The sequence below is a fragment of the Varroa destructor genome, unplaced genomic scaffold, assembly GCF_002443255.2.
Source record: "Varroa destructor unplaced genomic scaffold, Vdes_3.0 BEIS01000005.1, whole genome shotgun sequence".
In the NCBI taxonomy this organism is placed as follows: Eukaryota; Metazoa; Arthropoda; class Arachnida; order Mesostigmata; family Varroidae; genus Varroa; species Varroa destructor.
The window spans coordinates 17,967,255-17,980,806 of NW_019211458.1; the positions used below are offsets into that span (position 1 = coordinate 17,967,255).

The 13,552-nt window shown below is 39.2% G+C and overlaps 1 protein-coding gene and 1 long non-coding RNA gene across 6 annotated transcripts in view; one reads left to right on the plus strand and one right to left on the minus strand.

The window, feature by feature from the left end:
• LOC111251411 (NT-3 growth factor receptor-like) overlaps positions 1 to 13,552 on the plus strand; it is a 148,441-nt gene that overhangs the window by 50,412 nt on the left and 84,477 nt on the right. The window lies entirely within an intron of this gene.
• Positions 396 to 4,709, minus strand: LOC111251412 (uncharacterized). Its single transcript, XR_002673757.2, has 5 exons — positions 4,463 to 4,709; positions 3,356 to 3,538; positions 2,688 to 2,785; positions 2,107 to 2,336; positions 396 to 533 (listed from the first exon to the last, which is right to left on the minus strand). It is a non-coding gene; the product is annotated as an uncharacterized LOC111251412 (long non-coding RNA).

Below are 13,552 nucleotides of genomic sequence, written 5' to 3' on the forward strand. Positions count from 1 at the left end.
AAAATGGTCAGTCACGCGCTTTACGGTACACGTAAAACGCGTGACTGACCGCATGTACCGGACTAGAGGAAGTGGCATTTCTTTTCGCTATAGTAGTATATATAAAGGCGAATAACGATTACCATTTTATGTGTCCAATACTTTAAATGCTTCTAGTTAACGAGACATTAAAGTATGTCCAGTGATCCATTCCATCGATATTTACATACAGCCGCCACGCCACGTACGCCTTCGTCTCATCTATTGGTTTTGGCTCCCACACGAACGTGGTCTTTCGTTACGTCCTAACAAAGAAAGCCTTTCGAATGAAATCTGGCGATCGCATAAACCGCCCAGACTGATCTCGGATTTTATAGATTATTCCCTTGGATGGCAGGGAAACCCCGGGTTCAGCAGGCGAATCTTTTCATACTCAATCCGTGTTTTCACTCCTGGAAGACTGTCTCAGCATCCAAGTACGCACCTCAAAGTTGGGGTCTTCAACCATTACAGCATACACGACGTCGACCTTTCACACTGCGAAAAATAACCCTCTGGAAAGTATATATACAATATATAATTGTCTACAGCTGTTAAATTAGACGGGGTAGAGGACACGACAAAGAGAACGTGATGGCGTTTGAAAATACGAATGGGCCCCCCAACGAAGACGTAAGTACGTGTTACCCTCAGGTGACAGTGTTGATACGTTGTAAGAAACGGCATCTAAATAGATCAATGTTTGACGAAATGAAAATTAGTAGAACCGTGTCCATAGGCTAACAGTACTAAAAAAAATTCACCGTCACTGCTTAGGAATATCTACGGGCAATAAATGGCGGCGTGGTGTGACACTGTTACCTATAAAATAACAAATATTTTTTTTGGTAAAAAAGAAATTTAGGTGGATATTAGAGTAGGCAGTATTTAATCTTTCGTTCACATGAATATATATATATATTAAAGTACTCCTTTTACACTCAGTCTTTTTTTTCTATACATAGATATGAAGAAGGCTAGTTAGATCTAAGAGGGATACGAACGGGGTAAGAAAGATGCGCTCATATTGATCACCACCTTGCGAGCAAAGATAAAAGCAGAGAAACATAAAAGCGCCAATTGTTATATCGTAGCATTGCTCTGAAAAGGAAATTTTTGACCTACTGCCTTTTACCACTCGAACACAGTTCATCGAACGCCCAAGATATAATATGAACATTGAATGTACTATAACGACAGGCCACAGCAGCTTTGTTAAGTAAGTCTGTTTTAGCTAAAATTCGAGAATATCTGCAAAGATACCTTTGATAGTCGATTGTGTCTCTTTGAGACTAAACCTGTGCCGGAAACCTTTCTTTTGAAATTAAATTTTTGAAAAGAAAACCTACAGAGTTCGTACTTAATTACTCCCAAGGCCATTGGAAAGACGGAGCTTATCAGTAATTTGTTCGCAGAGCACATAACAAGGTACGTGTTTGCATAAATCAATTTGTGTTATATAATACACAGACATTTTGACGGTAACATTCAGTTTTCTATACTATTTCCTATATACCTCGGATCCCACCCTGATAATGATCACTATGATATATAGCGTATTTGAAAGGTATATTGAAAGTTGACCGTAAAACACCTAAACAACGGATGTACATCAACGATAGTTAGCTTTAGAATATGTTTTACTATGAAGCTAACTTTCGGACAGAATACTTTTTCAGTGGTCAATCTTATATTGATTTATCGCGCAAATATATTTCAATACAAATCGCTGAAAGCGTCATGTATTACAGACAATTAAATAATACGTCTATTTACTAAAAAAACGACACCTTCATGTAGGTCTGTACATGTGAAATGGGCGACTTGATGAAAACGATAGTTTCGACCGTGAGAACTTGCACTGGAATACCGGCTATTATATGGTACAGTGTCGCTTACGGTTACTCAGAGGCTGCTCCATTTGCTTAGACATGGAAATGGTGCGCCAATCTATGTAAACAAAGAGTCAAGGACAAAATTTTTCTACAAGTTACATTGAAAGTTGATTGTCTAATTTATCTCTCGTTCGAGAGGCAAGCTTCTATTGCAACTATGGTCAAATTCGGCTAGAATTAGATAGGGATTTACCTAGTTATTACGCAGCTATCGAAAGCTGGTAGGACTATTTCGTCTTCGAGAAAAGCTCATTCTCGTCAACTTGAGGCACAACAAAGTTCACACGAATTTATGTTTGGCGGCGTTGTTTGATTTAGTGCAATGTAACGGAGAAACTTGATGTTCAGAAGTGAGTTCCCGTTTCGTCCGTTAGTTACAGTACGTTGTCAGCATCGTCTTTCAATCGCCGCGGCCATATTGAGCTCAAATTAAAAAAACAGATTCGTTAAATATACAAGAGCATGTATGTGCTGGTATAAGACATTTCTTTCCTATAAGAAAATAGTTTTTCTTGATTTTCCATTCACAACTACCAGGTTGATATATGTAAGAAGTAGAGTTACAAGGTAAAAGCGAAATTTATGAAATGGCATGATAGTTTTGCTCTTTAGTTTTTTTATCCTGGTCTAGTAAAGCTGTTTTAACTTTGATTGCAATATATGGGGCCTTTTCGAAATATAGTATTTTCTACATCATTTAGTTTTTTACATTTACATCACATAGTACATTTACGTAGTCTACAGCAGTATACAGATACATATGTATGCACTTACTGAGTCGCCGGTTATACGTCCGAGCTTTGTTTTTCTTAAGCATGTAGAACAACTACATGGTCGCCACTTGCTAATTAAGCTGGCATCTACAAATGAGGCTATGATAATAAAACGATGATTATGAAACGATGTTAGACACGCTATATAATAGCTAACGAAGACACAGCTAATCATGGTGCTCTAATAAAAGCATTGCATTAGGTTAACGTCTGTCAATCGCACCAAATAAAAGTCTGCTGCTATGTCATTATCATACTGGATGCGTCTGCCAACGTTCTACAATCGGAGGAAGGGCATACGCTAGTGAAATATCCTGAAGCCCCCATAGTTTTCCATATCCGACTCTTATACAGTGGTAAAACGTACAAGATTTAACTGATATTATGGAGCTGTATCCATGGCATGATCTAATGGTAGTACGATACATATCTGTTCACCATGATCGAAGCTGCCTTAACAATATCTGTATAATCTGGTAAGCAAGCTAGTGACGCATCACTCGCGAGCTTTACCCCGCGCCTATTTCGCTATCAAACACAATTTTATTTTACCTCTATAGAGGTAAAAGACTAATTACATTTAGAACAAAGATAACGTCGAATAGCGACCACCAATTTCGTAATTAATCTAATCTACTAGCTTCTTCAATAAGTTTTAAACACACACACAAATGTTAAACACAGGTAAACACGGTGCAATTTTCAGTCCGGTGCGGCGGGGTTTCTTCAAAGGCGGGGTCTAAAAAAGGGGTTGCTGTCGTCGGTCTATGGGACAAGCACACTTTTCCCTTTAGGTAGAAACGTGTGTGGCCATTCGTTTCTATCCTTCGTGCACATTTTTACAGGATGAAACTGTAACGTCCCATAAAAAGTCACCCCACACAAAAAAAAAAGGAATCGTTTTAGGTCCAACAAACAAACAAAGAGACTCAGATTTTTAGCAGAACAAATGTATATATAGTGTTTTAATCCGTACTATCATGATTTCTCATACATTAAACATACTTACAAATATGTGCAATAAATAAAGAAACCATCCAGTATATTTTTTATTATTTTCCTTTTATAAATATACTGTTTATGGCTACGGGACAGAACCATTTTGTTTAACATTTTGTCGGCTCATCTGTTGGTATAATGATAAACTCATCGCGTGAGTAACCCTTTAAGTTTTCGTATGGCGATCTCTGTCGCAAAATTCATTGTATCTTCGAAGATCTTCAAAAAGAAGAAAGCAACCTAAAAGAACCTGTGAATACTACAGGCGTCGGAATGAACAGGTGAAACCCTGAACAGTATATTACTTAATAAACTAAAATTGATTTAGTTTAGAGTTTAGTAATAATATGACTATAATAGCTCTTCCGCGATCGAGTGAAGGTAGCTGTTCAATTGATTTCGATTGATTGTTGAATCCTCCAGAATCAGTGATATTTGTGGGCTATACCCCGTGTTGTAGAATACAATCGTACGGCCGGACAGCTGCATGTTCAATCAAACACCTTATAAAAACAGTTTCAGCGCCTCGCAGTAGTTGTACGCAATAAACAAAGCCAATGTAAATATCTGGCTGATATAACAGTGAAAGATTTAACGCGAATGACGTTACCGTCCAGTCGAACTCGAAAAGGATGGCTCACGCCCCAGTAAATATCGGGTATCAGAGTATCGGTTTAGCGCATTGATCACAACTGAGCAACGCAGATGAAATATCTACATATGCATATATAACCACTACAAGTAATAATAAAAACATTAAAAGTAGAGTTTTGGTACCAGTTCAGATAGACCGAGGATCTTCCGTTTTTTTGATACCGATCACGGGTGCTGCTTTCGAGTACAACATCGAAGATTGCTCATCAATAGATACACTAGGTGTAGACATTTTCTAATCTGCAGGACATTTGTGGTATTCCAGTAAATTTCGTTTTTCTCCTTTAGATTACAGGGCACCTCCATAAAAATACTGCCATGTCTGGCAGATTGCGCGAAATTTTCCATATTCGACATATGAAACAATCCCGTCAGAAACTGTAGGGCCTATAGAACGTTTATCGGACATTGTGCGCGTGTATTTAATCACTTCAGCTAATATCTCAGAGAGTAAGAAAAAGAGAAACGAATAAATATTATCTGAGCTGTTTTCCATAATTAGCCGTTAATGGATAACTTATTAATGCTAATATAAGATAACTTTCAACTTGATAAGCAACTTCTCTTCGCCGATCGGATTGTACCAAATCAATAAATGAATTTATCAATTATCGATGGGTAAGTTAATAGGCAAACTTCCGCGAGTGATATCGATATATAATAGCAGCCTGGCGTGATGAATGATGTATTTGATCCTTGGTACAAAACCCAGTTCGTACTAGCCATTAGAAAGAACTGGGTTACGTGATTCCCTATATCTACAAACAAAATGTCTTTAGTTAACAAATTCCCTTACTCTACGCACGTCTCCAATAAATCAGGAAAGAATTAATTATTGACTAGTAAGGTGCCAATAATCCTACAGCCAAATAAGGAAAAACAACAGTCAAAAAATAGTCGTCTTAAAATGTTGGCCAGTGTGAGCAGAGGTACCATAATGCCCGGAAGGAAATGCATCTGATAACAGAAAATTAGGACACAGATAAGCTTGTATACCGTAGGAACTAAGTCGCTCCTAGCTTAGTATACTGTATAGAGTCAGGAGATGTCCCGTAGAGCTGTATAATCGAGTCCAAGTGTAAAAAAAGGCCGCCAACTACAACGGCGTCTAGTCATCAGACTTCAAGCCGAGGCCTGGACAGGACGAGTGACCTTTGCTAAAATTAGCTGAACGGAAAATATAACGGTTACAAAAGAAATTAATTTTGACGATAGATTCAGTTCGGTAATGCGTGCTAATGAATTTGCTACAAACGAGAGATCTTTCTCAGATATTGGTGTGTCTGTGTATGTAATGATAAGTGTAGAAGCAAAATCTTACTACTTCGTGGACACCGACTGCCATCGTAGCTAACCACTCTAGAACTGAAATAGGCAACGGAAATTCAGCTATGCCTTTTTACAGTAGCAGTAGCATCTTTCCACTTAAATTTGCCCTTGATGCGTTGCGTGTCTTTAGCCCCAAAAAAAAAAACTTATAAGTAGTGAGCTTACCTAACTAGAGCTGAAATCGCACAGCTACGCCTAGAAGAGAGACGCGTCGAATACAGTGTTCCTGTTGCATTTATATGTCGTCGTAGTGAAACCTGCAATTGACACATTTCAATTTCTTCTGTTTGGGTGGCTGCTTCATACACTTTCGTGCGTTTTAGCTAGAAGCGCGAATGCGTAAAGATAAGCTTCTAGAAGCGGCGCGTAACGGTACAGGTGTATATATACTCTTAATGCGGCATTTTTACTACAGATAGACGCCAGTTGGCAAGAGGCGGACTCTATTAACAATCATCATCCCTTCTCGAAGTCTGTAGGATTACCCCGGTCCCATTTCGCGCGCTCCTTCGTCATTTGCTTCCCTCTGTCGCTGCAATTCCGCTTCAGTCAAATCATAGAGAGACTTGGCTTGCCACAGCAATACCTCCAGTCGTAACAACATTGTTATCAAATTTAGTGTAGACACGTGCCTTGACAGCTGTTGCAGCGTTAACTGACCGTTAAGGTGACCGGCCTCTCATAGCAAAGGTGCCCGACCATCCACCGAAAAGATTGCGTGCGGCCTTAATTGTGCTCGTGCTACTGTCAGCAGCCTTAAGAGGGTTGCATCCCGTAGACAATCGCTGGCAACGCGGAGTAATAATCAAACGACTTCAAAGCTTCGTCTACAACCGTGTTGCATCAGGTCGTGCGAGCAGAACTAGTCACGGTTCTGCTGTTGTTTGCTATCTTGTTCTCTTCCGGTGTTTTGGTTGAATCGATGCTTGCAGTAGGCCGAACTTGATAAGTTCATGCCTCGGCTTATTAAGTTTCATCTTCGTTCGTTATTGCCAGTCTATGCTCTGCTAGCTGTCGGACGCGTCGTACCACCCGAATAGAAGTCGGCGCTAAGCGCGGAGTGAAAACTGTTAGATTTGCTTGATTTGGACGCTTCGTTATTATTGTGACCACTATGGCCTTTCTAGTATTCTCGTTATCACACGGAAGTAAATAGATAAAGGGTCGAGAAGTCTTATGGCAGGAGTTTGGGATTAGCGCCGACCGCGGGCGACGCAGGTAACAGGAATTATGTAGAAGGTAAAGGCACTCTGTGCAATGCATAAGAGCAATAGACAGTATTTAAACGAGACTAGCAAAAAAACTCACAATGATCAGATAGAGAATCGAAGACGGCAGACATGGGAACGTTTCTTTGTGTGCTTCAGGATAAGCCATTTCTTTCTGCAGTAAACGTTCTCTATTTTCTTCATCGTCAATCTCTTGTAGCTGCGTGGCGAATGACTCACAGTGTTTGTTTAATTTTAAGCTCGGACTAAACAAGATTTCATGGAGCGTTAATGGGATACATTAATGGGGTTTCCCTCTGGTATTGAAGTTTCAGCAACAGTGGCATTTTGAAGAAGGACGGAGTACGCAATTTTTGCAGAGGACCCCAATGAAACAACTCGACCGTATTTTTGACATAGGTGTACGGCCGGACCCTCCATGACGGGAGACAGATATGATGACCAAGGAAAGCATTAGTTTTACACCATAGCTTTCATTGTCTCTTAATAGTTTATTATCTCTCGTTATTTTCCTCAGTCAGTGTTTAGAAGCTGCGTTACCAAACATGAATCTATTTTTTTCTATAATGCATAAAATAGCTATGTGGGTTCATCAAGGACGAGGCATGGAGACGGAAAGGGAGGTAAAGCATTTAGAAGCGTTTATTCCAAAGTGCAGTCCTATATATAGGCACTGTTTATATATCTCATGCCATTCAAGCTAAAAGACAATTCAGGTACCTTCTATCAGTTAACATAAATAGACACTGGATAGCGCGTTAGACTGAGACTCAGCTGCTGTATTTTCCCATAATAAGGAAGAGTATATTCTTCCATAACCAGCTACGTAGGCAACCGATGTCTGTTCACGTGACAGCTATAACGCGAATTATAAATAGCTATACATCTCAATATATTCGAAGATATCCAGGTATAACGCTCAATGAGGCAAAACACGTTCCTCAGTAGAGCTAAGCTGAACCCAGAGTATAGAGTGTCATGCAGTGATGTTACTACTCCACTCCATATACACGTAACAATAACGAGACACATCAGCAAATACTTCAACCCAACCAAAGTATGATTTATACCACGATTTATCTATGGGAAAAATCGTATTTTTTTATGCTCACATATTTAATTAATATATTATATCATGATAAAGTTAAAGATTTTTTGCTCAAGCTATTATTAATATCTTTTATCTCGCCTTTTAGTGCTGCTAGACGGACGCTTAATGGTAATGGCAGCTGGGCTGCGTCCCGAAATGGGTTCTAACCCTTGAAATACACAATAATTAGCGCCAATACGCCACAAATGACTTACTGTTTAGTATAAGCGTTAGATGATCTTGAGTACGATATCCGTAGTACAATTAAAACAGATCGTTATTGAATAGTTAATTTTTTTTTGTATAAAAGGAAATCGCAGTCTCTATATATTGCAAGCAAAAATACTAGATAGTTTTTCAACGACAAGATCCATTATAGGTAGTAAATGAGAAGCTTACCGTTGAAACAGCGTCGTAGCACAAACTCCAAACTACGTGTGTAAATAGACGTTTATCTGCGATAATATTTTTTTATCTGCATATCTATTGACTACTTTGAAAACAACCTAGAATCGTTCAGACACTGTTCCGTCAAAAGCACATTTAGGGCAGGTCGGCTCTACCTCGTTCGGTTACATAAGGAAAAAAGAGACCCTGAGTTGTTCCAGAAGCACAGTTCCTTCAATAGAGAACTTACCGGTTGCTTAGTACTAAGTTTCATAAGGATGAATGAATCGCTGCCGTATGCGATCTTCACGCGGCCTTTAAATTATTGAGAAAAGACAAATAAAAACATTGGCTTGGTCTGTACAACAGCCTACGTGAAAGTCGGAAAGAATAATACGAGTCCTAAAAATAGGGACGTATTGCCTTAAGTTAAAAGTTGACTAGCGAACAACTTGGTCTACGTTCTGGTAACTACAACATACGTTCAAGAAAACCATGAAAAGCTATTAGGAACATTCAGCCTCATAGAACCGACAACTTACCGCAGCTTGACGGCGCAAAGTTTTATACTTACTTATAGTTACTTCATACGTACTTATATATATATATAAGTACGTAACTAAGGGATTAAGCGACACTGACGAAATAAGGCGGGAGCTTGCCTCCGCATTTACACAGCTAGAGCGTGTTCAAATAAAATTAAATAATATATATTGTCCCATATTGGGTAGTTCATTAGGCATCCTCTTTGTGTGATTATTGCATTTTCCATAGTCAATAATACCCTTTCCGCCATTGTTCTAAGCCCACCACATCAGCGGCAGTAAAGAGAATATAATGGATAACATTATAAACGGTAGAAAAAAAATCTATTTCTATACCTGAGGGTCTATTTATGATGCTTCAGATCTGTGGTACACCTCTTTTGAGACCCGTGTGTTAGAATTGGAGCGTATAACGAGGAAAAGAAGATTCAAGGTAGCCGTAAACCTTGCCTCAACGGGTCGATTTTGGCGTCACATATGCTGTGTGCTGGTTTGCTATAGCTAGCCGTGTTTAGCCTCTGCATGCAAATTAGACGTCTGTTCGCTCCTGGCTGGCCAGTGCTTTCATAATACGCATAATCCTCTCATTCAACGTTTGTCGAATGTACTTAAGTCAACAAATATGTGAACGAGAAGTACTATAGCCCATTGTCCGAATCCAACAAATCATGTTTAGCGGCTTTCTCGATGTAAAGTAAGGGCTTGCCGATTTCAAACTCAGCTAAAATGAGCAACGAAACTCTCATATTCTTTGGTATCGGTCTTTCTGCAAGACAGCCGCTCAAGCATAACCGTAGCAATCCGTATGTACAGGTGTCTCTCGTAGAAGCACCATGGAATACACTTACTGCCGACGACCTGCATGTATCAGCGGGTCTTCGTATCGCGAATACTATGTAAGCCTAAACTCTAGATAATATGATGTTACTATATAGTGAAATAGTTTTGTTGGATGATTTCGTTCTGTGTTACGTGAGTCCGTCTTTTTGGCTTAGACTTTTTGTCTTGAAAGAGCAGCTTCAAATGTTTATAAACACATGACATCACGAAGTACGCATGCGCCTGGACCGGCCTTTATTGTTCGACTGCTAGGACGCGTGCTTACCTGTCCGTCTAAAAATAGCAACGACAACAATTCACTCTTTAAGTGTATCAGGTAGTGTTACCTTTAGCTCCATCGAGCATGCCTCGAAGGGATAATGTCTCGGTTTAACTCTATTTAACACCTAACTTCCCGACGATCTTCTTTAGGGCCTTTTCGAGTTGTGTGTCTGGTAACTGCGGTTAAGCATTCAGATTGCGTTAAGGTTTAGAAGGTAGCTGGAATTTTGTGCTATCTCTGACATACGTTTATTGACCTTATTTATCTCATATTTATTTCAGCTGGCCGATTCTTTCTTGCATAACGTAATCAGTACGGTACATGTGCTTCTTAGATCTTATACAATCGATTCTATAAAAAACTTCAAATAAGGTTAAGAGACAAGTAAGGATGACACATACGCATAGCTTCAACGACAGCTTGCAGTCATTTCATTGTTCCGTACAAACAATACCGGAAGACAGACTAGAGCTAATAACAACGACGAAGCTATCCGCGCAGCCTTTGTCCTATTTTCGCTATGTATTCGATGCAATTGGGTATATATAGATAACCAGCGAAGAGATAACCTGAAGGACATTGAGACGCTGGCTAGGGAATACGTCGTCTATACGTAGAATACACATCCAATGGCTTTCGAATCTTCAGTCTAATCGTGCTAGGACGCCTGCCATGTTCTGGTGTGTGAACGGAGTTTAACATAATGATTTGACATACAGAAACATTCGCATCGTTTTACGCGTGTCTTTTCACGCTAGCGCGCATGCATAGCCTCTGGTGTTCGTGAATGTTTTATTAAAAGATCCGAATACAAATATACCAGTACAAACAATTTAGTATTTTCACTGAATGATAGCGCAGCTGTTGTTCACAAGGCACCCTATCAGCATGGCTAATGTTACAAACGTTTAAGAGGCTGAAGAAAATCAAGCTTCCCTTTTAATACTGACCTTAGCTTATGGGTCTATAGTGTGTGTGATACTTGACAAATACGAACGTTCTTCACAATAGCATAGGCCGTAGGGAAGATAATGTATACTACCCGGTTAGGCATATTTGTTTTTAGCCAGAAAGTTGTCGTTCCTAATTAAACAAGTCATACACGATGGGTCAGCCAGCACTAGTCTAAACTAAGCATTCCGACATCTTCCTTCAAACTGCAATTAATCGTTCTATAAATCCCATTACCTGAAGCGGGTTTCCGGATGGTATATGCTGACCCATTTTCTAGTCAGAGTATCTGCCTATTTTGCCAGTATGGCTTTTATAGAGGTGGAATTATCGTTATACGTTTGTTAGCTGGCTGGAAGTACCTAACAGGCTTCCGTTTTAAAGCACGCATTTCTAAGGAGGAGGAAGAACTTGCCAAGCCCGGACAAGTTACAGTTCACTTAGCCTGCAGTTTTATCTGGTAAGGAAGGGGCTTTTTTTTTACTTTTTTCTTTTAATACTTTATTGATGTCAACTCACACTTGCAAGGTACGCTGCGTAATCTATTAGGTTGCCTACCTTCTTTCGTTAGCCTCTGAATCGCAGTTGAACCTAGCTTAGTTCAAAGAATCAACCCATAAATAGGAAAACATCTAACATAAGGTCAAATGCCTACGAAACAGATTGACTTTTATGATATATTTTAAATACATAACAGCAAACAACCATATTGTAAATGTGTTTACAACAAAAACATTCGACTCGTATAGAACATATTATTAAAAAAGCGTTTTGATTAATTGTTTTGAGGTTTCGGTAGTATCGTTAGTAGGTTGCCATCAGTGTACCATTATATTACAAACGCGCGCACGTTCACAGCCAAGTGATTACCGAAGTGTTTTTTTTTTATCTACCAGCACGACTTACGGTTCTGTGTTATATTATTGTACAAACAGCTCTCCTCATTATTTACAAGCTACAACGGACTAACAATAAACATAATAACAACAACTAATAAAACATTAAGGACAATATACATTAAATAATTAACGAAATAAATCGTAAGCTAGAAGCGCGTCTCGTTTTTAGCAAAGAATTATGTTAAAGCCGGATAACATTTGCGAGAACCTCGTTTATAACAATGAGTAGATACGACGAGGAATTATTTAAAAGTGACCCCTCTGCTAACACGCAACAGATACAGTCCCGATTTGGGGAATTTCACAGTAAGCTCCTTACCTATGGGCGTAGGATTTGGGCGAATATTATATTCATTTTTGTCAAACATGATTGCACAATGAGCAAATACTACGTCCCTTATAAATTTTGAATAAAAGATCGTTTAACTTGAATTGCAAAGTTGAGATTTATGACGCGAGGACAAGTTCATTCGATTTCTTTAGGGGTTTCGCGAAGCCGGTCGGCCATAAAGTAACTAGTTGAGATCGAATATTTATACCACTTTCTACAGGATACCTCTAAACTATCGTTTTTAAAAGCAACCCCATTAACTTTCATGCTACTCCAAGAAGCCTGTTTGTCCCATCAGCGCAGGATGTTGTGTGATGTATTTTCCTATGCATTTGCCTTCTCGCATAACTATGATCTTAATGCGTAGACTTACTATTATATAAACATGACCCTATTTTATCTTAGGACTATATATTTTTCGGGGTGAATTTGGATCAGACATGTATTTGTGATGTTTGTTGTTGTGTAATATGTTCATTGGCGGGACCTAAAACAGCGGCCCTACTATTGAGTGGCGCAATTTCGTGTATAACACAGCCTCTACAGCTACCAGCCGGCTGAACAACTGCAGTAATGCTTATTATACTAAGGCAAAAAACATGTTTATAGACACTTTTGCATTGCTCTGCCATCCCATTGAACTATAATGAAGGCTTTTCACTCTCTAAGCCATTCTATGCGAATGCTACCACAAGAAACTTCATCCGTACCGAGACTTTTTATCATACCTGATTCACTTTATACGATGTGTGGTTGTTTTTTTAAAAACATGGTTTCGTTCACATGGGAAAAAAATTCGTCACACATTATTGATGAACTGAAACTAGTGCTTCTCTGATACAAATTGAAAGTGCGTCAAGCACGACAAGGAGGATGTGTAACAGCTTTTGTGTATCTGTCCACAGCTTTGTTGTCTGATTACCCATTCATTGTAGACCCAATTCGGACGCAGCCTTAGAGTATTCCCTTACAGGAAGATTCACTAGTCCTATTCGGATTCGTGACACGAGCTGTAAGAAAGAATCAATTCTCAGCTTTAAGTGGAACTATGTAATGTGTGATAAAACGTTGCTCATTCGTTCATTGGGAGACATGCAGTCTTCTAAAAGTGCGCAGGGTCTTCTATAATTGTCTAACAAACTGTAGTTCAGTATATACCGCGAATGAACAGAACAGGGCTCCGCCATCGACGACCAATCATATTTTACGATTTTTCTATTTCAATTGAACATGTGTTGCGTCAACATGTATTGTCTATTAATTTTTTTGGTTACGGCATCTGTTACTGTTTTGCTCAACAACAAATAATTCGGAGGGAACGAAGCAGCTGTCACCGATTACATTGGCAGT